Genomic DNA, 21,177 nt, shown 5'->3' on the forward strand with positions numbered 1-21,177 from the left:
TTTACTATTTTTGGCAGTTTTTTAGGTCCTGAACTTCCATAGTCGTTTTAAGGCCCTAAACGATAATTTTTGGGAAAACTAGGAAAACATGGATGTTTGACATTTGAAAGTTGTATTCCCCAAATAAATCTTTCTAACAAGGTATTGTGTGTGTCAAATAGAGATCATATGCCAAAGTTATGAACCCGGGAAGTTGATGTACCAATTTACCCAAATGAGCCCCATAGTTTTGGCGCTTCATCTCCTAGGGTTAGGTTTTTGAATGTTTAGGATTTTCCATTGTTTCTCAATAATAAATAGGTCTTCGAGCTTCATTGTATCACAGTTCAGAGGCATGTAGCTGCCACATCTCTCCTTAGAGTTAAGCTACCATTGCCCGATCTAGTTTTATTTCCTTTTTGTTTGTAAGCATATTTCAATATTTGACATTAATGAAATGAAGTGTTATTTTTGCTGCATCTCTATATTTATGGTTATATATGTAATTTGTTGCGTTCTTGTTTAAGTTCAGATCAGTGGTATCAGAGTGATATGATCTTTCTCTATTTTTCTTTGCATGTCCCCAACGAGGTCGGGATATAAGGAGTTAAGGCTCGAACTGGTTGAACCTTTGCAAGACTAGCATCGCAAATCCCGACGACCTCCCATGGAAAAAGAGAAGAAACACGAGGGGGTAGGGGATCCTTTCAAAATATTGCTCAAAGAAGCCCTCAAGCAATAGAGGAACGCGATGATGGACAACTTTTCCCAGATCCTTCAACAACTACCTAAAGGCGATGCATCTCTTTCCAACAGCTACTCTGAAAGCGCCACACCCATTAAGGTACAAGTTAACTTTGACATCCCCATATTTGAAGGTAAAATATATGTAGAAACCATAGATAAATGGGTAAATATACTAGAAGGATATTTTTTTCTGTTCATGATTTTTCCAGCCGGGAAAATATTACTTTTGCACTTCTCAAAGCCGCCCCTGACATCAAGCATTGGTGGGAAACCTACTGTGAGAAGAAGGACGAGAGTACATCCTCACTACTTTCAGCTGCACCTACTTGGAATTTGTTCCAGGAAGCCATCAAGGAGTAGTACTACCTTGTCGGGAGCTAGGAGGATAAATACATAAAGTGGACTACACTGCGGTAGGGAAGGGACCAAGATGTGCCGAAGTTTACCAATGTTTTTCATACCCTTCGCACGAAGTTGGGTATCAAGGATTCTAAACAACATTTGGTACTCAAGTACTACGACTACCTACATAGGTACATATATGATGAGATGGAGTTCCTGGACGTCCCCTCGCTCAGCACATCATACCGATACACTTTTAATATTGAGAAGAAGTTTAAACATAATAAGCGAGACTTTGGATATCTGAATCCGAAGCAAGGGAAAGGTGCCCCCAAACCATAGAGAAAAGGACAAAGCCAATGCGGGGTGACCTAGGAAAACCCATTGAAGCCGCAAGTAAGAAAAACACCACGAAGAAAAAGATGGACACAGGAAAATGGTGTGAGTTCCATAAGAGCTCCACTCACAACACGAGTGAGTGTTAGGCCAATTAGTCATTGGTGTTCGAGCTGAAGGTTTCTGAATTAGATGCATGTTCCAACTCTGAGTCATAACCTAACAAGGGGAATGATAAAGGGAAGCAGATCATTGATGTGGAGCCCAATGCCACCATGGCCACCAACAAGATCCAGAAGAATGAGCCCAAATATCCAGAGGAGGGGGAACACCTATTCCACTCACAGATGTGGGTGAAGGGTTCTCTACTGCAATTCATTGTTGATAGCGGGATCCAAAAGAACCTCATTTCAGTAAAGGTCATGAGGCATCTGGGCCTACTAACTACAACAAATCTGCAACCATACACCATTGGGTGGCTTCACCAAGGATGAGATCTCCATGTCAACCAGCAGTGCTGCCTTCCCTACAACATCAAGCCCTTCATTGATGAGGTACTATGTGATGTTGCCCCTATTGAAGTTTGTGATGTATTATTAGGACAACCATACTTGTGGAAGCGATATGCTGTATATGAGTCTAGACCTCTCTATATGATTATTACTTTGGGCAATAAGTTGTACAGGATACCAGAGGTAGCCCCGCCTACTGGCATCTCTTTTATCACTGCAAAGCAATGCAGTGAGATCATTTCACAGACTAGGAAAGTTGTTTTCCTTATGATTCGCCCTCAAGGCGAGAAGAAGATTGTGGTCATGACTTCTAGACAGGGCTCCTCCGTACAACAAAAACAAATGGAAAAGGTCGTGGAGGAGTACATGGAACTTTTCTCCTCACCTACGGGGTTGCCTATGCATTGTCAGGTCAAGCACGCCATCTATCTGACCGTGGGCGTGATGCTACCCAATAGATCGATCTATCGAAACTATGTTCTGGAGAACGATGAGATCAAGAGGCAGATTTAGGAGTTGTTGTAGAAATGACACATCAGACCAAGCTCATGACCCTGTGGGAGCTTGATTGTATTGGTACAAAAGAAGGATGGGACCTAGAGTCTCTGTTTTGACTATCAGGCATTGAAAAAGATCACTGTACGAAATAGGTACCCAATCCAACAGATTGATGACCTTTTGGACCAGCTCAAGTAGGCCAAATATTTCAACAAGATCGATTTGAAGTTCGGTTATCATCAGGTGCCTATCGAACCCTCCAATGTGTGGAAGACTACTTTCAAATCCAAGGAGGGCCTTTTCGAATTGTTGATCATGCCTTTCGGGTTGACAAATGCCCCCACAACCTTCATGAGATTGATGGGCGACATCTTGTGACCCTTAACCAATGCATTTGTGGTGGTGTATCTAGATGACATATTGACCTTCAGCGAGAGTTGGGAAGAGCACCTCCACCATATTCGACAGGTCCTCCAAACCCAACGACAACACAAGCTATGTGCCAATTTGGAGAATTTCACTTTTGGCATGACCTAGGTTCAATATCTGGGGTACATCATTGATGAGAAGGGTGTGCATGTGGACCCAATCAAGATAAAAGTCATTCGGGATTGGCCAGCACCAACCACTCTAATAGAGCTATACAACTTTCTGGGTCTCACCAATTTCTACAACAGGTTCGTGTTGGGGTTCTCTCATATCACTTAGCATTTAAGTCAAGTCACCAAGGGAAGAGCGAAAGCAAAATTGTTTTGGTACGAAACCCAACAAAAGACATTTTCCAAGTTGAAGCATCGTCTCTGCTCTGCACTAGTGCCCACATTACCAAACCTACAACAACCATTTGAGATTGATACAGATGCCTATGACTATGCTATTGGTGCAGTTCTTACTTAGTAGGGGCATCCAATGGCTTACCACAATGAGACACTTTCAGACACATTTCGAAAGTATCCCAACTATGACAAAGAAATGTATTCCATTATGCAGGCCTACCGTCAATGGAAGCATTATATTATGGGGAAGGAAACGATCATCCTCACAAACCACTAAGCCCTGCAATTCATACATATACCAGGGAAGTTACAGAACGATCGCCATCAGAAATGGTCCGAATACCTGCAAAAGTTCTATTTGAACATTAAGTACAAGAAGGGCATCACCAATAATGTTGCAGACTGCCTCAATCGACCACCAGTCATGGCGCTGATCACTGTGCTCGACTACTGCGGGCACGAGACTTCGTGGTGGATGCATCTTTACAAGAACAATCTATAATTTGACAACACATACCAGACACTCCTGGAAGGTAAGAAAGTTCCAAATTTTAACCTCCAAGATGCATTGTTATGCCACCTGGGACACATCTGTGTTCCTTCAAGCGAGCATGCCAAGATCATTTGGGAGGCACATTACGATCAGGTCGTTGGAAATTTCAGAGTAGAGAAAATAGCGGCAGTACTACAGAAGTATTTTTATTGGCCGAACCTTCATCAGGATGTTGGGAAGTACATTCGTTCCTACAAAAATGATGATGTGCCTCTTAAAAATAATGGATTATTAAGATGTTTGTGAAAAACATATTCGATTTTATAAATTGTTGACCAGTTATAATTGTAATGTAGTATTGAAGGAAAAAATTACTTTGGGAAATTGTGAACTTCAGAGATCTAATGAAAAAGTAAATTGACCCCATTGAAATATGAAAACTATTTACATGTGGGCAATGATGAATTTGACATATCATATTATTAATTAATTTTTAGAACATATTTAGAAAAGTATTTAATTTTGCAATTTTTTAATAAATTATAATTATAATATTTTGATTTTGATATCTTATAATAAGAATAAATACTTTTTATACGAACTATTATATTATATTAAAGAAATAAAATAGTCATATTTCGATATAAGGAGTTTGTTGACCAATGAATGCTTACAACCCTATCTACGAAACGTGTGGGTAGATCTGTAGTCACCGCCTTGTTTTTTCACCTTTGTTAATATACATATCTTGTTCATCATAATGATTTTTTCACTTTTGTATAACATGAACGTTTTCAAGTTATACACAGTATAAAATTAGTTGCAGCCATTTTGTCATCCTGTGGCTGTAGTTTAGTGGTGAGAATTCCACGTTGTGGCCGTGGAGACCTGGGCTCGAATCCCAGCAGCCACATACATAGAAAATTGACTTTTAATCGACAGACACGAAAGAGATATGTTTGTTTGAATTCCTTACGCGTAATAATATTTTATATATCATTATTGTTATTCAAAAGTTTCATTATCTTCTCAAAAATAAAGAATAAATAAGCCATCAATAAGAAAATAAATAGTTAGCTAAAACGGAAGGTAAAAACTATTTAATAATAAATAAGAAAATAGCGTAATAATATTTTATATATCATCATTGTTATTCAAAAGTTTCATTATCTTCTCAAAAATAAAGAATAAATAAGCCATCAATAAATTGAATAAATAAGAAAATAAATAGTTAGCTGAAACGGAAGGAAAAAACTATTTAATAATAAATAAGAAAATAAGTAAATAGTTAGCTAAAACGGAAGGAAAAAACTATTTAATAATAAATAAGAAAATAAGTAATCAATAAAATGAATAAATATTAGATTTTAAGTTTCAATAAAATGATTAAATAAGAAAATAAATAATTAGCTAAAACGGGAGGAAAAAATTATTTAAAAATAAATAAGAAAATAAGTCATCAATAAAATGAATAAATAAGAAAATAAATATTAGATATGAATAAATAAGAAAATAAATATTAGATTTCAAGTTTTTGTGATCTATAATGTAGTAAGTTTGTCTTTTGCATTAATCACATCAGTGTAGTAGTTAATGTGGTTCATTTTCAATGTGACCCTGAGGATGAACCACATTAGCTGGTTCGAAACGTCAACCAAATAATACGGATGTGATTACTCTATAAGACAAGCTTACTACAAAAAAATAAATAGTTAACCAAAACCAAAGAAAAAACTATTTAAAAATAAATAATAAATAAGAAAATAAATTGCTAGCCAAAACCAAAAAAAAGACTACTTAAAAATAAAAAATAAAAAATAAATAATTAGCCCAAAAAAACCCAGAAAAAACTACCTAAAAATAAATAAGAAATAAAAAAATAAATTGTTAACCAAAACTAAATAAAACCTACTTAAAAATAATTATGTATGTAACATATTTTTTAATTTTTTATTTAACAAGACTCTTATCCTACTCCTTGGAAATGTCCAATTTTATTGTTATTTACATATGTATCGCCTCTTGAATGGTTAATAATTTCTCTACTATGTCTATTTCTAGAAAGTTTTGTTCCTTTTAAAGAGATTATATGATCGGGGATGATTTTGAGCATATTCATTGGTATTTATATAACAAGTTTTTTTTGCACCAGTGAAATTTTGTGAAAGAGGTTTTATACATTATATTAATGTTTGATTTGGTAATGAATTTAAAATTAGTGTAGATTCATTTTAAATATGAATCTAATATAAGTTTAGAGGGATCTAATTTCTTCACATGCAAATTTTTTATGAGCCAATATTATTTAAATGTTTTGTATAGTTATTTATTTATTTATATTTTAAATTTTTTATTTTGGCTGATATGAGCAAAATTTCAACTTTGATAACGGACACCCTTACAGTCATACTAGGTTGTAGAATGAGCCTCTAAGCTCAATTAAAACAGCATAGTCATATTGGTAAATGCTAATAAAAATCAATTTATAATAAATATCAAGAGGCTTATTATATAAAATAAAATTTTAAAAATCATAAAAAATAATTAAAGTATAGTTTTATTTTAAATTATTATTACTACTATTATTAACTAATGAAGCTATAATTAATGAAAAAATGACCCTATAATTGATTAAATAGGTTTTGTAACAATACCATGGCTTATAAATATTATAACTCATTTCATATGACACTTGTTCATATAACATTTTTTTAATTAATCAATTTAATTAAAAGGGTAAAGAGGACAAAACTATTTTGGAGATAAATCTCAACCTTTGATTTGTGAATATTACTAAGAATATTCTAAAATATGTTGAAAATGCAACAAGATGATGGAGCTTAGTGGAAAGGAGTCGCCTTCACTAAGTGGGTCCGCAGGCTATTTTTGGCGCAAAGTCTATTTTTAGACTATGTCTATTTTTAGACTATGTTTATTTTTAGACATATGGATCATGGTCTATGAGTTGCAGGATGCTGTTTATGGATGATTGGTCATGTTGGGAAAAATAGATGGACTTCTATTTTTGGTTCACAGCGGAGTGATCAAAGTCTATTTTTAGACTGCTAGGCTAAAAATAGAAACAGTCAAATATTATTAGCCCTTAGTAATATTTAGACTATAAACATTATCTTATCCTCTTGGAGCACTTTAGTTTGAGCTACAGATGTGGCACATGCAACTGTCAGAAGGAAATACGCTTTCTTTGTGGGTCAGTTGAGCTATTGCATGCAGGACTTCAGTTAGAACTCATGTGGTTGAGTTTGGTGGAGTTGATTGTGGAGTTCATGGAGTTGTGTTCAGTTTGACTTAGTTGAACTAGTTGTATTTAGTCTAACTAAAGAATACACTAGTAATGAGTTGTGTGAATTAAATATTAATTAATTCACTAATTATTAACTCATAAAGCAACTGAAGAATACATCAGTTAACTCATTGCATGGACAGTTCAATGGAGACAGGTGTTAGAGGTTGAGATTGCTATCAGTTGTGACTATAGTTGTGCATGAGATCTTGCACAATCAATGGGATTGAGTAATGCCAATGAGGATTGCGCAGTGTGGGCCAATACCAAGGAATTATAGCCTGTGCTCACGTGATTTTCACTTGGCATTGTGCAGTGGAGGCAGGCAAAGCAGTGGAGAAGATTTGAACCTGTGACTTGTTCAGATCTGAGCTAGTTTTGTGTGTAACAGGTGGAGATAGTATTGAGTACTTGTGAGGAGTATTGTACTATGTATTGTTACATGTTCTCAATCATTATAATATACAGATAGTGTGGGGTTTTTAGCTGTATGCTTTCCCCGGGTTACATACTGTGTTAATGTGCGCATGCGATTGATGTTTCATTGTTTTTAATGCTGTTAAATTGATGATCAACGTAGAGGAGGTTATGTATTATGCATGTATTCCACAATAGTGTATAATCGGGATAATCTCTGTGAATAAGTGTTTATTATTCAAAATTTATACAAAATATTCCATGGAGGTTAAATTCCTACCATCCACCTACTACTTATTGATAATTAATTAAAATTTTGGAAGGCCTATTCCAAAATAGACATGCATGTCCAAATAATTAATACATAGACTTATTGAATCAATAGCCCAGGAAGAAGGTGACTTTGTTGGCTCCCAATCCAAGGATCCTTCTCTATTGTAACTTGTGTTCCATTTCCCACATTCCATCTAATATTTTGGCCGAATAGAGAGAAAGCTTGTATGATAGTATTCCAAATAATGGATCCATTCTTTGAGGATTTATGAGGAGATCATATCCATTCCAGGATAGAGGATTTATGAGGAGATCGTATCCATTCCAAGATAGAGGATTTATGAGGAGATCGTATCCATTCGAGGATAGAGAACATGCTGATGTATTTTTGGTAGATATCTTGAGCCCAACGTCATGTTCCTTGGATGAGTTTCCAAACCCCTTTTGTTGCTAGTGCTTTAGAAATCCATAGTAAGTTCTTTAATCCTTAGCCTCGTAGTCGGGGATGTTTATTTTGGTACAATTGTGAGGGAAAAAATTCTTTGTTCTCCTTTCCCTATCCATATAAAATGAAGAGAGAGTTGTTTGATTTTCTGCATAAATCCTATAGGGATCCATTGCAAGGAGGCCAAATATATCAAGATATCTTCAATTATTGATTTGCAAAGGACCAATCTATCTACCCTAGAGAGCCACTTATTACACCATACATGAATTCCTTTTTAAATTTTTACAAGGAGCGATTGCTAACTAGATTTGAAATAATGGTTAGGCTTTAGGATGAATCCCATATATTTTCGACCCCCTTCAATCTCTACAACTGGGGAAGAGAAGAGATTCTTTATTTGAGTTTTTTCACTTCTCAGACAAACCCATACAATACAAGGAGGATTTAGAATGGTTTATGACCATACCAGAGGCCAAGGAGAAAATGTTCACAAGAGCCTTCAAGTTTTGCAAATGACCAAGATCACCATTTGAGAATATCTAAATGCCATCCACAAAAAGTGAGTGAGTTAGCTTCCAATGTTTATTAATAGACTCATATCTTTGTCTTGAGGATGAACCACATTAGTTGGTTCGAAATGTTGACCAAATCCTAATGATGTGATTAATCTAAAAGACATTCTCATTTGTAATAAAAATACCATTGTAGCAAATTTCGAGTTTGGCATTTGCTATGAATTTGTTGAGCCCTTCAATCACCAATAGGAAATGGAGGGGGAAAGTGGACAACCTTATTGGAGTCCCCTTTCCACATTGAAGAAAGTTGTAGCTACCCCATTTATGAAGAGGGGCAAGGAGGAAGAGCTTATATAGTTTAGTACATAGGTGTTGGGTCCTTTGTTTTGGAAACCAAGTCTTGCCAAGTTTTGACATTTTACCACATTTTGACCAAATTTGACTTGTGGGAAGTCATAGAGAAGACATCCGAGGAAGGAGAAAGACTCTAGGGAAGTCTAGCAGTTGTGGGAGATAGACCAGGGAAATTAGGGTACATGCAATCGCAGCCGAGATGGAATGTTTGCTGGCAACAAAGGAACCAAACGCAATCGAGCAACAAAGGTAGTTGAAAAGGAAAGGGCAAAGCATCTAAGGGAGAAGTAGTAGTCCAAGCGAGTGAAGTTTTTAAAAAGGATAAAGGAAAATCCAGACAAGAGGACAAGAGAGAAGTGCACCGAAATGCTGTAGTAGAGCCTATTGAGCCCACACTATTCTATACTATCTTGGTCATCTAGTATCTTGTATTACTAGTCATTGTTCTATAGATGTGGCTTTTGAGTTGAATTTATTGATGTAGTGCTGCCAAAACTAATGAAAGAGGAAGTTGTAGGGATATATGAGTCTTCTTGTGTGACTTTATGTGCCTCTTTTAAAAATTTTGTTATGAATGCATATGCATGACACATGTTCCTTTTGCATGCTTAAGTTGTTACATTTGTATCTTTGATGTCTTGGTTCTGGGTTTAATGAATATTAATAGTTCCATGTGATTTCCCCTAACGTTTGGTTCCAACCCCTTAACTAAGTAAGGTCGCAACAATGATAACCTTATTCTTTATGAGTAAAGTGAAAATGTCAGTGTTACACTAGACTACAACAGAGATTTTGTTGGCCCCTATGCATGAACCCAGGGTCTCAACCTGTTTCTCATTTTTCTGCCAACAAATGGTTCCGTTGCCTGGACCTGAAAATTTCCAAAGGGGTGTGGAACATGGTGTCTAGTATCTTTAATAAGGATCTGTAAGATTGGTGGCATGAACAAGTGGGGTGGTTTGATTCTCAACAAAGGCTTAGCTCCATCTCCAAAGTGTGAAGAGGCTGAAGGATGAGATTATGTATACGGAACCCGTGAATGATCAATACGAGATCTTTTGGTGCAAGTTCCCAGAGGAGCTCTACAATTGGTTTCGGAGGCTGCAGATAAAAGAAAATACCGATGGCCAAAGTCAATCTCCTCATACCTAGACTCAAGCTGATCTTGTTGAATTACATCGGCTTGACACATATTTGACACAGATTGTCGACTTCTAGGTGTAGTCCACTTTACAGGGGTATATTATTGAGTTTGCTACGGAGGGTCATCAATCTTTTTCTAAGGCTGAGGCTACATTCAATTCAGTCTTGCGAGGTAGACCACTGAAGGAAAGATCATTGTGGATTAAATTTATAATGGTAGAAGATAACTTGTTGGTTTTTTAGAAGCCACATATGGAAGCTTAAAACCCTGGTACTGGGGGAAGGGCCTAAGGGGAGGAATGCTACCTGGATGGGATCTATGAGACTATTGGAGAAATGGATATGAATGATTTACAGAAGGCTAGAGATCTGAGAGCATAGAGGAGAGAAAAAATAGGGGAGAAAACTTTACAGGAGATCTATAGACTATACAAGGAGCTACTGCGTTGAGCAGTCCAGAGGCACGGGAAAGAGAAGGAAGTCAGTTGAGGTCGCTAAATGATGGGGTTGATGATTGAGTAAAACCTGGTCCAATAGGAGAGGTTGATATCATGACAGTGACAGAGGTTCAAAAAGGTAGTAGAGATTTAACCGTTCCAACAAAGATGGGAGTGCCAGATGGATCGGGCCCTACCGACTCTAAGGTGAGCCTAGACGATGATATGCATTTTACTATGAAAATATTATTTTCTGAGAATGATGTGTCTCCCACGAGTAGCGATTCATTGCCCAACAGCTCAGGCAGTCCTCTAACCTTCCCCTAGTACTTTATAACAACCATGGTCAATTTTTGTCTAAGATAGTTAAAGTTATTAAGGTCCACAGTGTACACGCTGCCTACAATGTTAGTCCCTCTATTGGTAGAAATACTAATTTAAATTTAGGTCCCTAAGGATCATCATAACTAGGTTACTAGGATTTGTACTCGTTCCATCAGTTCGACCGTGTATGGTTGGTAAAATGGCGGGATCCTTTACTAGATATATTGAATTCTATGGGAAAGGGAATGAAGATGTCGAACAACATTGGTGTCTATATGAGGCCATCTGGAGAGCTCGTTAGACTCTAAATTCCATGAATCTTATTGAATTCTTGACCACTCTTCGAGACAGGTCCCTGAGGTGGTTCATCAAGTGGTCTGCATTACAACAGAATCTGACGATAGATGAGGTCTAGCGGGAGTTTGTCCAAGAGTTTAAAATCCCTTAGACTAACTACATCTGGAGGATGTAGAGATCGACATAGCAGGGGTAAAAAATTACGCTGATTTTGAAGTAATATATACTATGGGAGACAAATACCCCTATCTAGCATTACTAGGAATAGACTGGGCCTTTGAAAATTATGCAGTAATTGATCTGAAGAAGGAGACGATGACCTTTTAGGTGGATGGAGTTAGGGTGATCCAACCGCTGGATCCATATCAAGGGACAAGGTTCATAGATCCAGAAAATGACAGGGAAGAACCTGATTTGCTAGACCAATTATATAAGCTGACAACATGGAGAAGGGAAGACTATATTGAACCAACAACAGGAGTATCGATCAATTGGAGAAGTGTTCAGAGCTTTGAAGTTAGATCTGAGGTTGTATGGGATGACTAAAAATAGAGCATACAAGAGATCAACACTAGGCACTGCACCACAATCCAACGTATCATCTGGGTTGGTACTGAGGTATGAGAATTTCCTATTTTTAATGGCATGGGTTCTATTGTTGATTTTATTAATGAAGTTCATAGAACCATCCCCGAAGTACACAAAGTACCCTTATGGACGTCTCTTTACAAGAAATGCTAGCAATGTGGTGGGGCTCTCACCACAACCATCACAGAGAGTAGCAATGTGGTGGGGCGCACATAGTCTTCTTTATCTAAGATGACTGTTGATAATTATATAAATTTATTTAATTAATGTATTAAATAAATAAATATAATTGATTATATTAAATAAATATCATTAATTAATTAATATATAAAATTAATATTTTTAATATAATATCTACCTTGGGTAATCCATGATTATTTATTACAAAATAATTATTATTGATTTATATATTAGCCATTTTATTAAGATATAAATGAATATATTAATAAGTAATTATATTTCATTGTCAATAAAATCAAATATTTATTAATTTGGTTTATTTATAAATTAAAATAGTTGATCATTATCCTATTAACATTATATTAATTAATGTTTAAGTTATTATTATATTAATTTATTTTATTTTAAATGATAATTATTAATAATATATAACATTTAATATGAAATAAAAATTAATTTTTCATAAAATTTAGGGTTCTAGCCGACTGTTGTTCTTCCATTTGAATTTTTCCTCCTTAGTATTTATTCTTCATGTTTGCTCTTCTTTTATCATCATTCTTCTACCCTGATGATGGATCCCACTTGGGATTCGAAACGTTGGTTCGAAAATAATTCTACTGTGGATTCTCCGATCATTTCAAAAGAGTAGCAAGAGGTTAAGACAACATTGATGGCCAGATTCATGTATTCAGAGGACTACCTGCCAAAATTTCTTAAATATTGGGGAAGAAACAACCCTCAACAACATCTATAGAACTGTAAATATAGATGGATTAGAGAATAAATTATGGAAAACTTGTGGGTGCATATCTTTGTCCATACTCTAGGACATTTCCGTAAGCATGGTAGGTGAAGGAAGAAATAAGAAGATGGAACAGTTAATGGGACTGCATGGCAGCTCAGTTTACCAATGATGTTTCCTTCACCGATGAAGACAAAAGGATAACAACTGCTATGCAAGCTATCTAATGGGTCTTTCTCTTGGTAGGACAATTGACTAAGGCCTTCCTAGATCATAACACCTTGGCTCACATATACAAGTAGGGATTCCATGAAGTTGTGGCCTGTGGAAAGATAGACCTGGAACTTGATGAGGATGATTTAGAGGAACTGAGGCATTTGACATTTAAAGAATCTGAAGGAGGGAAGAGTGTCAACGATGGGCCTATAACCGTTGGTTTGTAGCTACTACCTCTGAAGGTGCAGAAGAAAAATATTAGTACTGAGGAGAAGTTGAAATTAGATTCAATAGGATATTACTAGGATGAGTAGAGTACCAAGGAAATATTCGATCTCCTAAGAGAATACGAAGACCTGTTCCCTTCATCTGTTGCAGAGCTTAAGGGGATTAAGGGGGAGATAAGGAAGATGAATAGTGTGCTTAGCCTGATGCAAAACCATTGAAACATCGACCATGTAGACTGAACTAGGGAGTCAGAGAGAAGGTGAAGAAGGAAATAGACAAAATGTTGGAAGCAGGGCTTGTCTTCCCAGTTGATGAGGTCGAGTGGGTCAATCCAATTGTTATACAGAATAAGAAGGACACTGAAGAAATTATGGTCTGCATGGATTATAGGAGTCTAAACAATGCTTGTGTTCATGACCCTTTTCCTACCTCTTTCAGCGATGAGGTTCTAGATAATGTGGCAGGAAATGAAGCTTACTCTTTTACAAATGGATTCTTTGGTTACCACCAAGTCTGTATTGCAGAAGAGGATAAGAATAAAACCACATTCACAACTAAATGGGGATCCTATGCTTACCATGTCATGCCTTTTGGACTCAAGAATGCACCAACAATGTTCTCGAGGATTGTGATCGTTGCATTCCAGGATTATATTCATAGGTTTCTGGAGGTTTACATGGATGATTGGACCATCTATAATTTGCTAAAAGAACATTCCAATTTGCATATGAGTGATGTTTGAATGTTGTAGACAACTGCATATCTATTTAAACTTGAAGAAGTGCATATTCATTGTCCCTTTTGGAACACTCCTAGGCCATATAGTATGTAAAGAGGGAGTTCGTGTTGATCCCGCTAAAGTGGCAGTAATCCTAAATATGGCCCGCTAAATAGTGTTAAGAAACTGAGATCCACCCTCAGCCATACCGATATTACCGTAGATTCATTCACAACTATGCCTCGACCACTGCACCGCTGGAAAATCTATTGAAGAAATTTAAAAGCTTGGCAAGGTCTGATGAAGGTGGAGCTGCTTTCAATGTGCTGAAGGAAAAACTAGTGAGTGCACCAATCCCAGTCTACCCTAATTGGAACAAGCAGTTTCATGTCCATATTGATACATTGGGAATCACCTTGGGTTCTTTTTTGGCTCAACCTGGGGATGGAAATCTTGTTCACCTGATCTGCTTTGCTAGAAAAAAATTGTCCATGGTGGAAAGGAATTATACCACAACTAAGCTTGAAGCACTTGGAATGGTGCATTCGCTACAAAAATTTTGGCACTATCTTCTGGGGGGCTCGATCAAGTTCTCTATTGATCATTCGACCCTAAAGTATTTAGTAAACAAGCTTATACTTGAAGGAAGGATTTGCAAATGGATTTTTTTGTTTCAGTTGTTCACATTTGAAGTAATTGTCAAGCCAGGAAGGCTAAACATGGTACATGATCATCTTTCCCAGTTAGAATCAAGTGAAGTTGGGGGGTCAGTAGATGACCAATTTCCAGATGTCAACCCGTTTCGAGTTGAGGCCATAACAAACAAATTGGAGGATATCGAATTACTCTTAACCATATGTAAATGCCTGAAGGAGTACATGGCAACACAATGGAGGCACATGGTGGTCCAAGTTGCAGACCACCAACTGATTTCAAGGCAGTTGTACAAGATGGGCTTCGACCAGATATTGTGAAGGTGTGTTATGGATCATGAGAAACATGATGTCTTATGGGAATTCCATTCAGGAGTTGTGGGTGGACATATGGGCGGGAAGGACACTGCAAGGAAAGTGTTGTAGGCATGACTCTGGTGGCCTACACTTTTCAAAGATGCAAAGGAATTCACTAGGAAATGCGATGTTTGGTAATGTGTGGGAAAGCCATCGCATTGCAATGAGATTTCCTTGTTTCTGATACAGGAACTACATGCATTTGAGAAGTTGGCAGTCGATTTTGTAGGGCCCATTAATGCTCCAGCGTATCACTCCCATGCTAGGTACATTATCACTGCCACATATTACCTTACCATATGGGCTAAAGTTGTGCCAGTTAAAGATTGCATCGCATACACTGCTGCCAAATTTATCTTTGAAAATATTATTTCCCAGTTTGGGTGCCCACGAAGCCTCACAAATGACCGGGGGACCCATTTCATTAATGAGATAGTCACTTCATTAATGTTGCAAAACTTTATGATCCAACACCATAAGAGCATCCCATACCATCCTCAGGCAAATGGTACTATGGAAGATTTTAACAAAATCTTAGATAGGGGCCTCACAAAGATATGCTCTGCTAACAGGGATGATTGGGATGAGCGAGTGCCGAACACATTATGGGCTTATTGTACAATCGTCAAGTGCCTACCCAAGTATACTCTATTTCAACTTGTTTATGGACGAGAAGCTATAGTACCCGTTGAGTTCATCGTCCCCAACCTTTTCATTGCATGGGCTACTCACATGACAGAAGATGAATCAGTTACAAAATTTTTGGAGGACCTCTAGGAGTTAGATGAATCCAAATTCATAATAGACTTCCACCAAGTTGTTGAGAAGGAGAGGCAGAAAGCATGGCATGACTAACAAATAAAGTGGAAATCCTTTGCAGTTGGTGATCGGATTCTCTTATATGGTAGTAAGTTCTTGAAACATCCTATAAAGTTGAGAATGAATTGGGTAGGACCATTCATTGTTACGGAAGTAAAGGAATCAGGAGTTGTCAAGCTCGTGCAAATGGATGGAGTCCTATTTCCTGGTTGGGTAAATGGTGCACGCCTGAAGCCCTTCCATGACACAACCAGTTCTGCGTCAAAACAATTTGATCTCTGAAAGGGTATCATAGGTAGGTATAGATATAGTTAATCATTCCTTTTAGTATGTCAATTGTATCAGTTATTTTAGTTGAGCTGGTCATGAATAAATTTCTATTAGTTATTTTAGTAGTGTCAGTGGAATGCAACCCCCCGCAACTGCTTGTGGTTAGGGAATCACACGTGTCGGTCGTCGTATCCATAATAATTAGTAATAATTCCCTGCATCAGTTCAAATTTGGGCTAAATCTCTCTTGTAATATCTCTTACATGATCCGTTCATCAACCTATAGGAACCTTTTGTCATATCATCATAATTATCCATCATCCCCACCATTTTTTTCAGTTTTCGTGTCATCTAGCCCAGGTCCAAGTCACAGTCTTTGTTATTGCCATGATTTGAATCAAGTATGGAAAGTTATCATATTAATTAGTTAAGTGGTCTAATCACAAATGCCATGTTAGGTATTTGTATTTAGTTTGCATGACAATGATAGGTTCCTCAGAAGCAAGCATAGGTGGTTGAATTACATTTCTGAATTCTATGTCGAATTTCCCCGGCCCTTAGATGAAATTCAAGCCACCTATATAAGTTGTGTATAGTCACTGGCCCGCAATCATGAATAAGACCATAATATATGTTCTAGCAACCGAACCAGACTCAAGAATCACCAAAACTAAGCCCCTTTATGGTAAATATGACAAGGCTATGCTTGTGGACAATGACCTCTCAGACTCATTCCATTTTCCAATGCTCAAAAGTGAAGTTTATATAGAAACTGTTGCCAAATCTGATAGAAGCCAATCATAGAGAGTTAAGGAATACTTCAGAGGATTATAGAGGTTTATATTGTTAAATCTTTGGAATCTCCCAGTCTTCGGCACTAAGGGAGCATCAATGCAATGTACCAAATTCCTTATCAACAAAATTCTTGGAGGATCTCTATGGCTTGACAAGGAATACCCAATCCATGACACCGAAATTCACGGGCTCATAGGGTTGTCTGTTGCAGGATCCACAGTGTTAACTACATTTTAGAATACTTCCAAATCGGGGAAGAAGATGGGCGACGAAAATTACTACAACAGGTATGATACCAAGCATGGTGATAAGGGAGCCCTGATTGAACCAATTAACAAGCCTACCATCAAGTTTTCTTGTTATACGATCGTTGGAATGATCATACACCATTTCTAAAGAGGTGAATGTATACACTATCTCAATCACAAAAGCCTGTGTACAGAGTACTGATTGTATTGGTGCAATTTTCTGTTGTAGGATCTCTTTGAAGCTTCTGAGGATATCTAGAAGAGGGAAACATATTTTATTTATGGATATATTTTTGTTTCCTTCGCAATGTGGCAGTGGTGCCCACCAAAGGGTAGAGAGATAATGCCCATTGTCGACGATCAACCCCTCGCCCTTAGATATTCACCATGGAAGACCTTTGGGGATCCTAGCAGCAAGGAAATTAATGAGGCTTCTTTTATCGGATGGTACCAGAAAATGTTGAATTTCATCAAAGATAGGCCTAGGATAACATCGATTCTCCTAGATGAACATTCACAAGATATATGGTTTGGCATAATCCATGGCAACACCTGGGTTCATCCTAAGTGTGTCAAATCTGACATGTTTCAGATGCAGGCTCAACCATTTGTTCTCTTAGAGGAAGCATTCCACATTGAAGTCTCGTCTTGGCTTGGAATGGCTCGATAGTTCAGGATGGGAAGATGACATATTCGTTTGAAGGATTTTTTCCTAGGCCACTTCCTAGAGAAACCCCTTCCGCCTCTTAGAAGAGACTAGTCGAAGAAACACTCAATATAGTCATCAAGAAGCCTAAGACACATATGTAGTCCTTATGTAGCACTCTAGAGGATCTCAGAGCATCAGTAAGTCAATTTCCTACCTTTTATAAATTTACCAATTCTAGTCCTATTTATGCTTTGACCTGTAGCCCAACCATTACTTCAATTCCCCCAATGGGCCCTCACTCGTATATCGAACCCATAATCAGGAATACTCACCCATTTTCTACCAAGCCACTGTCAATCCCTAAGAAACCAATTAAAAACACCTCTACTCAAGTTGTTTATCTTACTGACGAGGAACCCCACTCTCACACTAACACACCCATCACTGAAGAGAATCTACCCTCCACTTCTACAGTATCCCCAAGGTCACGCAATCAATCCCTATGAACAAGCTCCACCTCAGCCACCATCTCAGACATTCCTCCATCTGGAAATCCATTGGTTACTGAAACATAATTGGAGGTAGACTTTGTTATCCATCCCTTTAAAGGAAATACAAATGAGGCACTTGTAGTTCACCCTTCTAATGAGGAGTTCATTACCACGTCCCTGTTATCTTTACTACTAGAATTAGGCCCGTTAATGGCCACCAGCCAGCAGACTAATAACTCTGATACCCTAAGCACATAAATGATACACATCTCACCCCTAACTTTCAATCTCGTCTCTCTTTCATCATCACAATCCAACCTAACCCATATTGGTACTCAAACCGTTGAACCATCACATCGAGAGACCTCACCACAAGGGCTATTTGAGGACTCAGTTGCCAAAAGCCAAAAATTACAAATTCGGTACCCTGGACCCACCACTATGACCCCTGATGACCTCTAGAGTTGGTTGTTTCCCCAATTGTTCACTTTCATTTCACTGGATACACGCCAAGTAGAGGCGTTGCACAACAATTTGGCAACAGAACATGAGCAACAAAAAAAAAAAAACTTCTCTCCATAGCAACAAAAAGAGTCCAACCTATTTAGGAGAAGCAGGCACTACAGGCACAAGTTGAGAAAGTCAATTCAAAGCTCTAGGCTCTTTGGCCCTCAATTGCCGAAATTGTAACAGATGCACCAAAATATTTTTCGACATGCACCCTTTATGAGTGTTGCAACCATATTAAAACTGCCTTTGTTGATCTAATCTCAACGAACAAAGAGCTCAAGAGAATTATTGTCGCCACTTCAAGGGTGCTACAAGATCTGGAAACAAAGTATGCCAACGAGATCAACCAGAAAACTATAGAAGCGACTTATCTACAAGCCTCTATTATCCAAGCTATGGAGGAAGCTCAAGGAATCCTACCAAAAATTCGTGGCTGGACAGGCTGCCTGGCCAAGAAAAATCAACTAGTTTATCCATTACGCCATCAAGCTAATCACCTCTTCAAGAAAGCCATGGGTACCAAAGACAAAACCTAGCAAAGGGATCTCCTAGCACAGGTGGATGCCATCAAAATACATATCCAACAAATTGAGGAAATCGATCAAGACTAAGAATCTTCTTGGAGACCTTAAGCCATGAGCACAAGATCACTTTTAGACAGATTAGCAAGGAGGCAGACAGTCAATCGAATACCCTTTTGATGACACACCCTACCTAGCCAACAAACGAACTCGTAATGTAGTTCATTTCTCAAGCAAGCACTCTCACAGGCTCATGGCAAGTGGCACTTGTTGAATATGCATCATTTAATATTGCAGTCATTGAGTCTGTTCCATAGTTGGGTCCTTCATTTGAACGAACAAGACAAGGGGGGAAACACAAGAGGAAGCACCAACAACACCAACAAATGATTGACTTGAGGATGAGTCAATGGATTGTGGTTGGGGCCTATTAGGTCCTTTGTTTTGGAAACTGTCTTGCCAATTTTTGACAGTTAACCACATTTTCACCAAATTTGACCAGTGGGAAGTCGTGGAGAAGGAAACCAAGGAAGGATAAAGACTATAGGGAAGTCTAGCAGTTGTGGGAGATCGACCATAGAAATCACGGTACATGCAATCGCAGTCAAGCTGGAATATTTGTTGAAAACTGAGGAAGCAGACACAACCGAGCAATAGAGGCAGCCAAAAAGGAAAGGGTAGAGCATCCAAGGGAGAAGCAACAGTCAAGTGAGTGAAGCGTTTAAAAAGGCTAAAGGAAAAATCAAATGAGAGGATAAGAGAGAATTATACCAAAATGTTGTCACAAAGCCTATTGAGCCCATACTATTATATACTTAGTCATGAAGTATCTTGTATTGCTAGTCTCTATTCTACCGATGGGGATTTTGAGCCGAATGTATTGATGTAGTGTTGCCAGAACTAATGAAAGAGGAAGTTGCAAGGATATATGAGTCTTCTTGTGTGAGTTTATGTGTTTCTTTTAAATTTTTTGTTATGAATGCATATGCATAGTACATGTTCCTTGTGAATTCTTAATTTTTTATGATCGCATCTCTGATGTCTTGGTTCTGGGTTTAATGAATATTAATAATTCCATATGATTTCCCTTGATGCTTGGTTCTAGCCGCTTAACTAAGTAAGGTCACGATGCACCTTGGGTGACACATCTTATTCTTTCTGAGTAAGGTGAAAATGTCAATGTTACACTAGACTACGATAGAGCCTTTGTTGGCCCCTGTTCCTGAAACCATGGTCTCAACCTATTTCTCATTTTTATGCCAATAATAGGTGACAAAAGAGTGGCAAAAACTGAAATGAATCAATATAATTCTAATGCATAACCAACTTATCCTATCAAAATCTTTGGAAAGATCCACTTTAAATAATACAAATTTTTAACAATTAGAGTTGATGGTATGAAATCCCTCTTATGCAGGTCTTATTGCTTCATGAATTTGATGTCCTTCCAAAAAGCGAAATCACTCCAAAGAGATGAGTCACAAAGAATTATTTCTATCAGAGTGCTATTATTGTCAAAGTGTATTGTAGATGGATTTACACAAATATATGAGCCTAAAATGGTCTAAAAGTTAGGGTTATTAATTTTTGGAATAATGTGATGAAGGTAGAGTTAAAAGGGGATAGGATTTGACTAGTGGTTTGGGAATATTGAATAACATTTTAATAGGTCCTCTTATACAAAATCATTGCATTCAAGGCATAATTCAATGGGAAGGCCATCCAAACCTAGAATTTTTCTCTATTGGAAGCTATGGAGGACTCTTTCAAGTTAAATTTTAGTAACCTATAACATAAGACAATGATTTCCCTCTAGGTTTACAAATCTAGGAAAAAGTTTGGGCACTTTGACAATATCATCTATAGTGGCTCTATTTTCTTAATGAAATATTTTTTGAAGTATTTACAACCCTTTGTGGCTATACCTTGAAAATAGGATGCACTTGTTCCATCAAATATTGTGATTTCACATATTGTCCTAAATGACCTTTCTATGA

The 21,177-nt window shown here is 37.5% G+C and overlaps 1 non-coding gene and 1 pseudogene across 1 annotated transcript; one reads left to right on the top strand and one right to left on the bottom strand.

Annotated features, from left to right (window-relative positions):
- Positions 1 to 21,177, bottom strand: part of LOC149261629 (uncharacterized) — a 166,761-nt pseudogene that overhangs the window by 7,263 nt on the left and 138,321 nt on the right.
- On the top strand, positions 4,525 to 4,596 carry TRNAH-GUG (transfer RNA histidin (anticodon GUG)). The gene has a single exon. It is a non-coding gene; the product is annotated as a tRNA-His (tRNA).

The sequence above is a fragment of the Pinus tabuliformis genome, chromosome 6 (assembly GCF_031772625.1).
Source record: "Pinus tabuliformis cultivar Carrire ecotype Pingquan chromosome 6, CPIR1, whole genome shotgun sequence".
Lineage (NCBI taxonomy): Eukaryota > Viridiplantae > Streptophyta > Pinopsida > Pinales > Pinaceae > Pinus > Pinus tabuliformis.